Source organism: Ictidomys tridecemlineatus, chromosome 4, assembly GCF_052094955.1.
Source record: "Ictidomys tridecemlineatus isolate mIctTri1 chromosome 4, mIctTri1.hap1, whole genome shotgun sequence".
Taxonomy (NCBI): Eukaryota; Metazoa; Chordata; class Mammalia; order Rodentia; family Sciuridae; genus Ictidomys; species Ictidomys tridecemlineatus.
This window is the reverse complement of record NC_135480.1, coordinates 111,675,736-111,691,096: the sequence shown is the minus strand read 5'-3', so window position 1 is coordinate 111,691,096 and position 15,361 is coordinate 111,675,736.

Here is a 15,361-nt window from a genome sequence, read left to right as displayed (position 1 = left end):
GTGGAGGGAACTGGGTGGAGAGGTGAAGGGACTTGGGTGAGGAGGTGGAGGGGCTGATTTTGATGATGAAGGGGATCACCTCCCTCTGTAGAGAAGGAAGGACCATTGTGTGGATGAAGATGACACAGTGTCAAGGTAACGAGAAGATACTGGTCACATGTGAAGAGAAAAGCTGAGCGAGAAGCTCCCACAGATGACTGCAGTGACCTGCTGTGAGACACAAGGACGCAGCTGTGAAGAGTGAAACAGTTCAGCACAGCCCTGTGGAAACACCAGCTGAGGAAGCCCCCTTAGGGGTGAGGGGTCTGCTGGCTTTAGACAATACATACTTATTGTGGATGGAATCGCACAGTGTTGTGAAGATTTTACGTTAGTCTTGGCTACTGGGGTATAGAAAAAGAGCAAATGGGAATCAGAAATTAGTAGTAAAGGCAAGAAGAAAAGCCACAGATGTGAGTCCAGAGTTTTGGACAGAGGCCTTGACAAAGCCACTCCAGGACCAGAAATGGAGCAGGACAAATGGAAAAAAAATGAGGGAAAACAGGTCACACTGAGGGGAAGAGCATCTTCTAGGGGTTTCAGTGAGGAACACTGCTGTGACTTTACTGTGATCAGAAGGGATGAGGCTTAAGATTAAGTGTAATTCCACATGGACTTTGTGCTTGATCATTATGATCTCAGTGGTTAATAGAACATGCACAATCCCTGTCCTCGTCTTTCTATGCGCAGGAGAAAAAGGCAAGAAGAGACATGAAATGAAGAGAATGTGCAGGGAAAATAATAGGTGGGATGATGATACATAGAGGGATGTGATTGCAGGCAGCTATGGGTACCATGCTCCAAGTGGGAGAGGAAGGTCTTGGAGTAAAAAACATTGCAGACGAGACGTGAGTGACCAGATAGGGGCAGCCCTGCGAAAAGAGTTCTCAAGTCATTCTTAGGCTCTGGGAGTGGAGATAAAAAGGAGAAAGACATCAAGGGAAGAATATAAACTTTTGATTCAAATAACTTGTGGCCATTTTTACTCAGATGAAGATAATTCTAGAAGAGTAGGTCTTGAAAGGGGTGAGGATTGATAACAAAGAATTATCTTTTGCCATGTTCAGTTTAAAATATCAGAATGTGGTTCCAAAGACGATTTTATGCATGAAGAAAACACAGATGAAGATCCATGAGGTTTAAGGTTAGAGGATCTTAAGGACCCAACATGGCAGCTGGCAAGGAGGCAGCACTTTCGGTGTCTCCACATTAACGGGATCAGAGAGACCCATTAATACGCCTAGATTCTACCTGCTGAGAAACTTCTAGCAAAATTCCGCTGAAAGGAGACCTGCCGGGAATTAGTAAGTTTATTGGAGGTAACAGTTTGTCCCACATGAGTGAATCTCGGCCACAGAGGTTAAGTCCCACCGGCCGCTGCCGAACGGCCACCGCCCGCCCATTGTGGCGAGTGTTCGAACAGCCACTGCCTGCCTGGCTCCGTAGACGCCCCCCCCCCGCCCTCCCCCCCCCCGCCCTCCCCCCCCCCCCCCCCCCCCCCCGCGTGCCGCTCTGCACAGCGAAGGGCCCCTGCTTGCTTGGCTCAGGAGGCGACGTGAAGGGACTCTAACCAAGCCTTTATGAAATAGCGAACTGGGAACTAAAACCAGAGATTGAGTCAGTCCAGAGACAAGCCAGTCCCACCCCTCCCTTTGGACACTCCAGCAAGGAGCCAGGGGCCCGCCATAGCAGAAAGGGGGAGTCACCAGAGTTCGGCCAACGAGATTCCTTCCCAGCGGAATCTACTTTAGCAGGTGTGTGACTCCCACCCACACCAGATACAAACAACCGGGAAACTTCAAAAATCTCTCTGTGGGCGTGACCGTAAGGGCCAAGGGACCCCCGACCCCCAAATCCCCCTACCACCAGTGACGTGGGCGTGACTGTAGGGGCGGAGGGAAGCAGAGAAGACTCCCCACCCCTAACTCCCCCAACCGCCAACGGAGAGGGTGTAACGGTAGGGGCAGAGGGAGACAGAGGACACTCCTGACCCCCAACTCCTCCTACCACCAGCGGAGTGGTTGTAATTGTAGGGACTGAGGGAAGCAGAGGGGATTCTCAACCCCCAACTCCCATTACCACTAGTGGCAACATCCAAGATCTTAGCCACCAGTTTCCGAGGGCGTGCCCACCAAAGGTGTCTGGAAAAATTAAACTATTGACTCCCAGACCACAGCTCCACAGCACAAGGACTTAGATGAATGACAGAGAGAGTGCTCAGTTGTTCGGGAACTAGGACACGTGGTGGGGCTGAAAGTGTAACCAGATCCTTGGGGAACCGCCTCCGGTGAGCAGGACCTGACTGGCTGGCAGGAGGAAGGGGAGGAGGGGCTGTAGAAGTGAAACGGCTCTGGACTAACAGGATTGAGAGACTCCTAGGAGCCACCTTATAGGGATTGCGGTCGACACATTGAGGGCAAAACTCAGCTTGGAGGGCACAGCTCTGCCTACGAGAAGAGAAGAAAATGGATCTCTAAGACCTAATGTTACTTCTTATTTTATTTTATTTTGTCTCTCCCCTTTTCCTTCTTTCTTTCCCCTTTCAAGTTTTATTGTTCTTTCCATTCTCCTCTATTCTATCTATCTCCCTCTCCTTCTTTCTTTTTAAGAGCACTTTCCCCTTCCCCCCAACTTTCATCCCAAGCATTACGTCCTCCATTACGTGTAACTGTCTAAATGCAAATAGGTGAATGTTTCGAGGCTGTCTATAGGGCTCCTAAATACTTAGCTACTACCAACACCCTGATCCAATCGACGGTTAGTATCCCCCTTTAGTAGAGCAACCTTCTAAAGTAGCCAAGACATACTAACCCTTATACCTTCATAGCACCTAACCTAAACATAAAGTCCTAAGAACAAACAACAAATCACTATATGCATACAGAATCCGGAAGCCCTTTATAAATTGAATGAATCAGCTTTAAAGTACAATAAAGCCCAACATCTCTAGGCATAATCTCCCACCACAAAGGAGAGACAACAGAGATATACAAAGCCAAAACAAATTTATAGGAGAAAGCAAAAACACAGCAGTCAAACAGAGCTGGAAAGTAATGTGAACATCATGAAAAAACAAGGGAAAAAAGGAGTACAAACAATGCAGGACAACTTAAATCTACAGGAGGACCTAGAAGCATCAGAAACATGGACAGGGAAAGAAATCAAGGCATACCTAACTCAGATGGAATGGAATATTAGAGAAGACATGAGACAGCAAGTCCAAGCATTGAAAATATATTTTGAAAACGAACTAAACAAACAAATTCAAACTACAAAGAATGAGCTCTACCAGGAGATAGAGATTAAAAAAAAAAAAAACCAAACAGTAATCCTAGAAATGCAAGAACCCATAAACCAGATTAGAAACTCTAACGAGAATATTACAAATAGACTAGATCAAGTAGAAGTCAGAACATCAGATAATGAAGACAAAGTTTATCAACTTGAAAAGAATATAGTCAACACAGAAAAGATGCATAAATCTCATGAGCAATCTATCCAAGAGATATGGGATCTCATAAAAAAAAAAAACAAATTTGAGAGTCATTGGGATAGAAGAAGGCACAGAGTTTCAAAACAAAGGAATGGACAACTTATTAAAGGAAATAATCCTAGAAAACTTCCCAGAGATGAAAGATGGAATGGATTGTCAAATCCTGGAAGCCTACAGGACCCCAAACATCCAAAACCATAGTAGACCAACTCCAAGACATATAATTATGAAGATAGCTAACATACAGAACAAGGAGAGAATATTAAAAGCTACGAGAGAAAGGAGGCAGATTACATTCAGGGGTAAACCAATTAGGTTAACGACTGATTTTTCATAACAGACTTTGAAAGCAAGAAGATCCTGGAACAATGTATTTCAAACACTGAAAAATAATGAATTCCAACCAAGAATACTGTATCCAGCAAAATTAAGCTTCAGATTTGACAATGAAATTAAAATCTTTCTTGATAAACAAAAGCTAAAAGAATTCGCAGCCAGAAAACCAGCACTGTAAAGCATTTTGAGCAAAATACTACAAGAAGAGGAATTGAAAAATAGGGCCCAAAACTAACAGTGGGAGGTATCTCAGTAAAAGGGGAGAAAAATAACCAAAGAGGAAAAACTAGCCAAACTAAAATAAATAAATAAATAAACATGACTGGGAGTACAAATCATATCTCAATTGTAACCTTAAATGTTAATGGCCTAAACTCACCAATCAAGAGACATAGGCTAGTAACCTGGATCAAAAAAACAAATCCAATAATATGCTGCCTTCAGGAGACTCATATGATAGGAAAAGACATACACAGGCTGAAGGTGAAAGGTTGGGAAAAATCATACCACTCACATGGCCCTTGGAAGCAAGTAGGAGTGGCCATACTCATATCGAATAAAATCAACTTCAAACCTAAGTTAATCAAAAGGGATAAAGAAGGACACTATATACTGTTAAAAGGAACCATCCACCATCAAGATATAACAATTTCAATTTGTATGCACCAAACAATGGTGCTGCGACGTTCATAAAACAAACTCTTCTCAAGTTCAAGAGTCAAATAGACCACAACACAATAATTATGGGGGACTTCAACACACCGCTCTCGCCATTGGACAGATCCTCTAGACAAAAGCTGAACAAAGAAACTATAAAACTCAATAACGCAATCAATAACCTAGACTTAACCGACATATATAGAATATATCAACCATCATCAAGTGGATACATATTCTTCTCAGCAGCACATGGATCCTACTCAAAGATAGATCATATATTATGCCATAGGGTGACTCTCAGTAAATATAAAGGTGTAGAAATAATACCATGCACCATATCTGATCATAATGGAATGAAACTGGAAATCCATGATAAAAGAAGGAAGGAAAAATCCTACATCACATGGAAAATGAACAATATGTTACTGAACGATCAATGGGTTACAGAAGACATAAAGGAGGAGATAAAAAAATTCTTAGAGACAAATGACAATACAGACACAACATACTGGAATCTATGGGACACAATGAAAGCAGTTTTAAGAGGGAAATTCATTTCTTGGAGTTCTTTCCTCAAAAAAAAGAAAAAACCAACAAATAAATGAACTCACACTACACCTCAAAAACCTAGAAAAGGAAGAGCAAAACAACCGCAAATGTAGTAGAAGAAAAGAAATAATTAAAATTAGAGCAGAAATCAACAAAATTGAAACAAAAAAAAACCATTAAAAAAATTGAAAAAACTAAAAGTTGGTTCTTTGAAAAAATAAGTAAGATCGACAGGCCCTTAGCCATGCTAACAAAGAGAAGAAGAGAGAGAACTCAAATTACTAACATACGGGATGAAAAAGGCAATATCACAACAGACACTACAGAAATACAGAAGATAATTAGAAAGTATTTTGAAACCCTATATTCAAATAAAATAGAAGATAATGAAGATATTGATAAATTTCTTAAGTCATACGATCTGCCCAGATTGAGTCAGGAAGACACACACAATTTAAACAGACCAATAACAAAAGAAGAAATAGAAGAAGCCATCAAAAGACTACCAACCAAAAAAAGCCCTGCACCAGATGGGTATACAGCGGAGTTCTACAAAACCTTCAAAGAAGAATTAATACCAATACTTTTCAAGCTATTTCAAGAAATAGAAAAAGAAGGAGTTCTTCCAAATTCATTCTATGAGGCCAACAACACCCTGATCCTGAAACCAGACAAAGACACTTCAAAGAAAGAAAACTACAGACCAATATCTCTAATGAACTTGGATGCAAAAATTCTCAATAAAATCCTGGCGAATCAAATACAAAAGCACATCAAAAAAATTGTGCACCATGATCAAGTAGGATTCATCCCTGGGATGCAAGGATGGTTCAATATACGGAAATCAATAAATGTTATTCACCACATCAATAGACTTAAAGATAAGAACCATATGATTGTCTTGATAGATGCAGAAAAAGCATTTGACAAAGTACAGCATCCCTTTATGTTCAAAACACTAGAAAAACTAGGGATAACAGGAACTTACCTCAACATTGTAAAAGCTATATATGCTAAGCCTCAGGCTAGCATCATTCTAAATGGAGAAAAACTGAAGGCATTCCCTCTAAAATCTGGAACAAGACAGGGATGCCCTCTCTCACCACTCCTATTTAATTTAGTCCTTGAAATACTAGCCAGAGCAATTAGACAGACAAAAGAAATTAAAGGCATAAAAATAGGAAAAGAAGAACTTAAAATATCAATATTTGCGGATGACATGATCCTACACCTAGAAGACCCAAAAGGGCGTACAAAGAAACTACTAGAACTAATAAATGAATTCAGCAAAGTGGCAGGATATAAAATCAACATGCATAAATCAAAGGCATTTCTGTATATCATCGACAAAACTTCGGAAACGGAAATGAGGAAAAGCACTCCATTCACAATATCCTCAAAAAAAAAAATACTTGGCAATCAACCTAACAAAAGAGGTGAAAGATTTATACAATGAAAACTATAGAACCCTAAAGAGAGAGATAGAAGAAGATCTTAGAAGATGGAAAAATGTACCCTGTTCATGGATAGGCAGAACTAACATCATCAAAATGACAATATTACCCAAAGTTCTCTACAGGTTTAATGCAATGCCAATCAAAATCCCAATGGCATTTCTTGTAGAAATAGATAAAGCTATCATGAAATTCATATGGAAAAACAAAAGGCCCAGAATAGCAAAAGCATTTCTAAGCAGGAAGTGTGAATCTGGAGGTATAGCAATACCAGATTTCAAACTGTACTACAGAGCAATAGTAACAAAAATAGTGGTACCAAAACAGGCAAGTGGACCAATGGTACAGAATAGAGGACACAGAGACCAATCCAAAAAATTACAACTTTCTTATATTTGATAAAGAGGCTAAAAGCATGCAATGGAGAAAGGATAGCATCTTCAACAAATGGTGCTGGGAAAACTGGAAATCCATATGCAATAAAATGAAGCTGAACCCCTTTCTCTCGCCATGCACAAAAGTTAATTTAAAATGGATCAAAGAGCTTGATATCAAATCAGAGACTCTGTGCCTGATATGAAGAAAAAGTTTGCTCCTATCTACATATTGTGGGGTCAGGCTCCAAATTCCTTAATAGGACGCCCATAGCCCAAGAGTTAAGTACAAGAATAAACAAATGGGACTTACTTAAACTAAAAAGTTTTTTCTCAGCAAGAGAAACAATAAGAGAGGTAAATAGGGAACCTACATCCTAGGAACAAATTTTTACTCCTCACACTTCAGATAGAGCCCTAATATCCAATATCCAGAATATACAAAGAACTCAAAAAATTAAACAATAAGTTAACAAATAACCTAATCAACAAATGGGCCAAGGACCTGAACAGACACTTCTCAGAGGAGGACATACAATCAATCAATAAGTACATGAAAAAATGCTCACCATCTCTAGCAGTCAGAGAAATGCAAATCAAAACCACCCTAAGATACCATCTCACTCCAGTAAGATTGGCAGCCATTATGAAGTGAAACAACAACAAGTGTTGGCGAGGATGTGGGGAAAAGGGTACACTTGTACATTGCTGGTGGGACTGCAAATTGGTGCAGCCAATATGGAAAGCAGTATGGAGATTCCTGGGAGAGCTGGGAATAGAACCACCATTTGACCCAGCTATCGCCCTTCTCGGTCTATTCCCTGAGGACCTAAAAAGAGCATACTATAGGGATACTGTCACATCAATGGTCATAGCAGCACAATTCACAATAGCTAGACTCTGGAATCAACCTAGATGCTCTTCAATAGATGAATGGATAAAAAAATGTGGCATTTATACACAATGGAGTATTAGGCAGCACTAAAAAATGACAAAATCATGGAATTTGCAGGGAAATGGATGGCATTAGAGCAGATTATGCTAAGTGAAGCTAGCCAATCCCTTAAAAACAAATGCCAAATGTCTTCTTTGATATAAGGAGAGCAACTAAGAACAGAGCAGGGAGGAAGAACATGAGGAAAAGACTAGCATTAAACAGAGATGAGTCGTGGGAGGGAAAGGGAGAGAGAAGGGAAACTGTATGGAAATGGAAGGAGACCTTCATTGTTACACAAAATTACATATAAGAGTTTGTGAGGGAAAAAGGGGAAAAAAAACAAGAGAGAGAATTGAATAACAGCAGATGGGGTAGAGAGGGAAGATGGGAGGGAAGGGGAGGGGGGATAGTAGGGGATAGGAAAGGTAGAAGAATACAACAGTCACTAATATGGCATTATGTAAAAATGTGGATGTGTAACCCATGTGATTCTGCAACTTGTATTTGGGGTAAAAATGGGAGTTCATAACCCACTTGAATTAAATGTATGAAAGATGATATGTAATGAGCTTTGTAATGTTTTGAACAACCAATAAAAAATACAAAAAAAAAAAGGTTAGAGGATGTTGAAAGTAAAGAGCCTCAGGTTTCAATATGGATAATTCATATTATCCCTAATAGGATGTTATAGTGTAAATGAACAACAACAAAAAGCATCTTGAAATGAAATTGCAATGAATGAAGCTTTTCCTAATGACATCCAGAAGTCTAGAGGATGGGAAAAGGATATGAAGTTAGGACACATATGCAGTATCAAGGAAGCAATGGATGGAGATTAAATATGCATAATCGACAACAGATATAATGAAATTAGGGCAATTAAGTAAAGGTGCTTATTAACATAGAATACATACAGGAATAAAATGTGTAGCAATGATAGATTCTGCATTTTAGCTTAAAGTTTTGCTATCCATTAAATATAGCATTCTACTGATGAGAGAGTATTAAGAGATCAAGGGTAATAAGAACAGAGCATAGCAGGGAAGGACTCAGATGATCCAACTTTGAGCTTTAATTCTTACAAGTTCAACCTAAGATTTCTTCCTTTCTGCCTCTGCTTGTGTGTGTGCTCCAAGATCAGTTTTGGGCTAATATTTCTTTAAGCAAACATGTGATTCTAATGAAATTTGCTGAATTTCAAACAGCCACACGTGTATGAAAGCTGCCCAACTCAGATATTTGTGGAATGCTGATTTTCCATACATATCAACATTTGGTAATTATCATCAGAACTATTCATGTAAGTTTAAAAGTGGAAATAAAATTAAGAGAGATTCAAACATGGGCCTCAGATGACCTTCTGGGTAACCCTTCGAGGTAATCAGTTCTTTCAGTAAATGCACAAGGACTGCCACCAATGTGGCTAGGCATTCTTCTCAGCTCCATTTCTCATGCAAATCTTAACAAATAGGCTAACTTTTCCTTTTAAAACCCCACATATAAGGTGGAGAGACACTTCACTTGCTGATGAGCTACAATCAAGTTGTAATAAGTATGTTTCTAAATTGACATAAATCTGTGTTTGCATTCTTTCCTAATTTCTAAGTTTCCCCAGGCCTGCCCTTTCCTACATTTTGTTTAGTTTTTTTCCCTTAATCTTTTGCAAAGGTCTAGCATATGCATTTTGAATAGCAATATATTGGCATGCTATATTACTGATGGATAACTGTGTAACAAACTACCCAAAAGTTAGCTGCTTTAAACAATCAATGCTACTTTTCTGCAGATTTCTGTGGGTCAGGAATCCAGTCGGAGGTGGCTGGACTATGTGGCATGACACCAAGATACAAGATATAACAGAGATTGTCAAAAGGCTATGAATGAGTGTTGGCTGGGGTGGCACTCCTCTTGAGGCTCATCTTAGGGAGGATTCACTTCCAAGATTATGCAGTGGCTGGTGGCAGATCTCAGTTCCATCGTGTGTCCACAGGGCTGCCTCAATCCAAATGTGAGGGAGAGGGACTAAGGGGGAAGCCCGAGTCTTCTTATAACCAAACATTAGATGTGATATCCAGTTTCTATTCACTAGAAACACATCAGCAAGTCTGGAGTATTCAGGGTGTAAATATCAGAAGGAAGGTCCATTTGGGACTATCTTATAGACAGACCACCATACAGGGTGAGTCACATAAGCCTCATTTGGCAGATGGAAAACTGACAGAGAGGATTTTAACTTACCCAAATCCATGCCTCTCGGAAATGTAACAAAAATAAATGTAAATATAGAACAACCTGAATTTAGAGCTCCATGTTTTTTTCTAGAACAGCTATTGAACTGCTATATAAAAGTACTACATTGGTGGTCATACACAAAACTGCATAAAAACGATCAAAATCAAAATAATTCAATATGGCTGTGAAAAGGCTTGACAACCTACTTCTCTTGAAATTTATTTGTCCAGTAAGCATTCACAAAGACCCATTTTATGCCACACACTGTTAGGACCACTGTCAATCCAAGGGGATAAAATAAAGCCCTTTCCTTACAAGTATTCATAATTCCACGGGGAATACAAATTATGAGTAAATAATAAAAAACAAGAAATATTATAGGACACAAAACTATGGATTTGAGTTGTTTCTTTTTTCTTTTTTCTTTTTTTGCAGTGCTGGGGAGTGAATCCAGGGCCTTGAGCATGATAGGCAAGTGCTGTATCACTAAGATAGATATGTGGCAAGAATTCTGAATTTGCCTCTACGACTAAAACCAGAATGAAATATTGACCTATGTCTAAACTGAGAAAGAAAAATATTTAAGACCTGAACAGAAACTCAGCTTAGACGCAAGCCACCCGAGTGGTAAAATGCCCCCGGGTTCCATCCCCAGTGGAAACAAACAAACAAACAAACAAACAAATAAATACATAAATAAATAAGAAGCAAGCCACTCATTCTGGGCTTCGGATGGAAAAGAATCATTCATAAGAAATCAGAATTTGTTTTTTGTACTATGAAAAGATTTGAGGCCCAAATTCTCAACAACATTGAGGTGCAGAAAATGTTACCGAAAAAGCTCACATGAATACTGGTTCATGTGTCCTAAAATACAAAGGAGCCAGGCAGGTGACACTTTCCAAGTTTCCCAGAAGTCATCACACTCTGGGACTTCACAGGGTCTTCATGGAAGATGGCACCAACAGAAGATGAACACTTTGGCAAAAATCTCTAACACATGTACAGAAGTTTAACACCGTCAATTCTTGTTAATCACGGTAGCTGTGTTTCATGAAGTCACCACAATTAAAGAATATTGAAAAATGATTCAATATTGAACAATGACCCTTAGGGGTAATAGGGGGATTGCTCCTGTGAGTTGCTGCTCACATCATTTTTTTTTTTGTCAACTGACCAATACAAAACCCCGACTCATGTATGTTTCTAGTTAAAGACACCTTATTTCATCATGATTGTTAATCATTTAACATTAAACTCATGGCCTGCAGCACTGCCACTCATCTTGAAGGAAGCTTATCTAGTGCATACATCCTTCCACCCCTGTCTTCTGGCGTGTAAGAACAGGAGACAGTTCCTCAGACACACAGGGGCCATTTAAAAAGGAAAATCACCACCAACAAATGCAGAAATGTGACCAACATGGAACCAAATATATTGCAAAAAGATACGTATTTACACTATGACAGCTGAAACAAGAAAGCAGTGCTGTTCCTTCCACCTCCCCTGGAGACTGGGGTATCAAGCAACTCAAATTTTTCACTGCTCTATATATGCATGTGTTTATGAATTGCTAAAAATCTTCCAACAATATTGATTTTGCTGCTACAAATAAATTTTAACAAGTTGGTACATTCACAAATATGAATCCAAAAAATAATGAGAGCTGACTGTACTTAAAAATACGGATTATAGATTCAATAAACAGAATGATTTACATTCAAAGGCCTAGAGATAGGAGACTTTGATATAGGCCAAAAATACAGAAAAAAATAGAATTCTTTTTAAAACATCTTTCTCACATTTTTTATTGGTGCATTATAGTTGTACATACTGATGTGATTTGTTGTCACATATATGTATATGCACACGATTCACAATATAACAATTTGGCCAATATCACTCTAAGGAATAGAATTCTTAAAATAAGAACAAAATTATAAAAAATAAATAAATAGACTAATAGAGAAATGAACCGAAAAAGACATTAAAGTTTAAAAATTTATCATTGAAAAAAAAAACCCAACACACAGGTTAGAAAGTGAAGAATTTTTATTTAGTTAAAAAAAATTGAAGTTAAAAGAAATTTCAGGAACTCATTCAAAATGCACATCAAAAACATTTCAAAATGAAATAGAAGGTAAGAAATATATGGAAAGAAAACCCAATATTATTTCATACATGTTCCAGAAAAAGATTAAAGAAATAAAGAAGAGCCAATACTTAAAAAGATAAGTAATGATGATTTTTCCAAACTTAAAAGAGAAGTCATATTGAAAAAGTGCACAAAGTATAGGAACAAAGTTTTAAAATTTGATACTGCACATATATTAGTCAGTTTTTCATTATTACAATGAAATACTTGGGGAAGGCTAACCTTAGAAAGAAAAGATTTATTTAGGGCATGGCTTTGAGGGTTGAAAGTCCAAACATCATAATGTAGGCTTGGGTGAAGGCTGGTCTTGTCTGTCACCCCGTGGTGGAGCCTATGTGAGAAATAAAGATCATGTGGCAAAACAGGAAGCTAGAGGGAGACGGGTCTTATACTACCTTCCAAGGATACACCCTCAATGGACCTAATGACTTTCCCCTTGGCTCCACCTCTTAAAGGGTCCACACCTGAACACTGTCAAACTAAGGATCAAGCCTCAAATACATAAATTTTAGGGGACAATCCACATCTAAGCCATAGGTAGGTGCATACACTGTAATAAAACACAAGAATATCCAGGATAAAGGAAGTATATAAGTTACTGTGGAGAAAATGAAACCTTACTTATAAAGAAAAAAATTTCATAAAGACTCTGGGTAATAGAAGAAAATGAAATAATATATTGATAGCTGTGAAACTAAAATTTTGTATCTAGCTAATACAGCTTTCAAGAACAAAGAAAAATAAAGACATATTTAGACATCTAAAGACTCATAACGCTTCAATGAAAGAACTACTAATGGTCAAACTTTAGCAAGAAAAAAAATCAAGAAAACAATGAACTATGTAGAAAAAATATTGTAAGCAAAAATATTGGTAAAACATCAATAAATTTAAACTGGCATAGACTGTAAAACTATGATGCAGTAGTTAAAATCAGTTCAGGAACAAAACACTTAGATATAACTTAGAAGATGTAAAAAGAGGATGTAGTAAGAAAGTTAAAATACTGTGAGTTCATGATTTTTATCATGGAGAAGATAACAAATACTTTATTTTTGTTAGAAAAAAGTACATAAGCTGATTGCTAAATTTTAAAATTTAACTCTAGTAGAATGAAAATGGAATGTGTATCTTTTCAAATCAGTAAGAGAAAAAAAAAGAAAACTTAGCTCATCAGCTCACTCACATTATTTTTGAATAGCATTACAAAAAAGGGCAAAATTGATCAGTATGTATGCTACCAGCATACCAGGAAACAAACAAACAAACAAACAAAAAAAAAAAAAACACCACCACCAACAGCAACAACAACAACAAAAAACCAAAACAAAACCTTCTTTATAGGGAGATGACACTATTTAAAGCAACAGAAGCAGACCCAGAGAGTCAACTGTTGGTTATTAGACAGGGGCTAAAAATAACCATGATTATTATGTTAAAGAAAAATAAAGAGTAAAATGGTGAATTTCAGCAGAGTACTGAATTTTTGAATAAGAACCTAAAGTAAATTTTAGAACTGATAGATAAAAATAACTGAAATTATGATTTCAGTAGATAGGCATGATAGAAAATTAGACACAGAAAACCAGAAGATTTGTGAACTAGAATACAGAACAGTTGAAAACATGCAGTTTGAACACCAGTAAGAAAACAGGATGACAATTAAGGAAAACTACATGAGAAATACATGGGACATCAGATTTACAAGACTGGCATAACTTCAGAAGTCCCAGAAGAAAAGAAGGGAGAGTATGAAACAAAAGTAATATTTGAAGAAATTGGAAGAGAATTTTCCACAACTGACAAAGACATCATATCATAGATTTCGGAAACTTATCAATCACACTCATAATGTTTTCTGTGCATATATTAAAACTTCTGTAAAGACCAAGATAAAATTTCAAAAGCAGACAGAGATTACAAATGTGTTTTACATTCAATGGAGTAGTAGTAAGAAGAATGGTCAACATGCCAAAAGAGCACTAAGACCCAGAAGACAATAAAGTGACATCTTTAGAGTGCTGAAAGTTGGCGGGGGGTGGGGGGGGGTGGGGGGTGGGGGGGTGGGGGGGGTGGGGGTGGGGTGGGGTGGGGTGGGGAAGAACAAAAAACTGTTCTAGAATTCTACTTAATAAAAATGTACTTAAAATGGACATGAATAAAATACTTTTAGTCATACAATTTAAATATATCTTTTCTCATAAACAGTCAAATGCTTTTAGTCATACAATTTAAATATATCTTTCCAGATAAACACGAAAGTCATGACACACAAACTTAAAAGGAATATGCACACAGGAAAAATGAGAACTCGGAAAGAAAGGTATGTTAAATGGATAAGGAGGTTTTCATCTTACCATACCCTAAATAGGGCCCCAAAGCCTTTTTATAATCCAAGATGAGGGAAGAAACCTCACAAATGACTGAGGTTGATTTTCCACAACCTAATGGAATGAAGCTTAGAGCTAAGATATCAGTATTTATATAAAATGGACTTTTAACTCTATAAATGGTGTGAATCACTAAGAAGAACTTCCAAGAGCACAAATCTACTTTTCCTGAAATGAAGATTTCTACCATTTTATGCTTAAAAGTCACTTATTGTTATGGTTTAGATGTGGTGTCCCCCCAAAATCTCACATGTCAGACAATGCAAGAGGTTTTCAGAGGAGAAATGATTGGATTGTGAGAGTCTTAACCTAATAAGTGATTAATCCCCTGATAGGGATTAACTGAGTGGTACCTGAAGTGGTGGGGTGTGGCTAGAGGAGGATTTGGTGGTGTAGCTTTGGGGTATATATTTGTGTCTGGTAAATGGAGGGTTCTCCTCTGCTAACTATCACCATAATCTGAGCTACTTCCCTCAGCCCCTGTCTCCTGCCATGATGTTTTGCCTCATCTTGGGCCCTGATGAATGGAGCCAATCTTCAATGGACTAAGACCTCTGAAACTGTGAGCCCTCAAATAAACTTTTCTTCTTTAAAATTATTCTGATCAGATCTTTTAGTCACTGTAGCAAAAAAGCTGACCAAAACACTTGTTCATTAAAAATTGCATGATTTGTCTCTAAATGTTCATGTTTTCCAGATTAATCATACTATTTTTTTTTCAAATTGTGTGTTTTATTTGGTA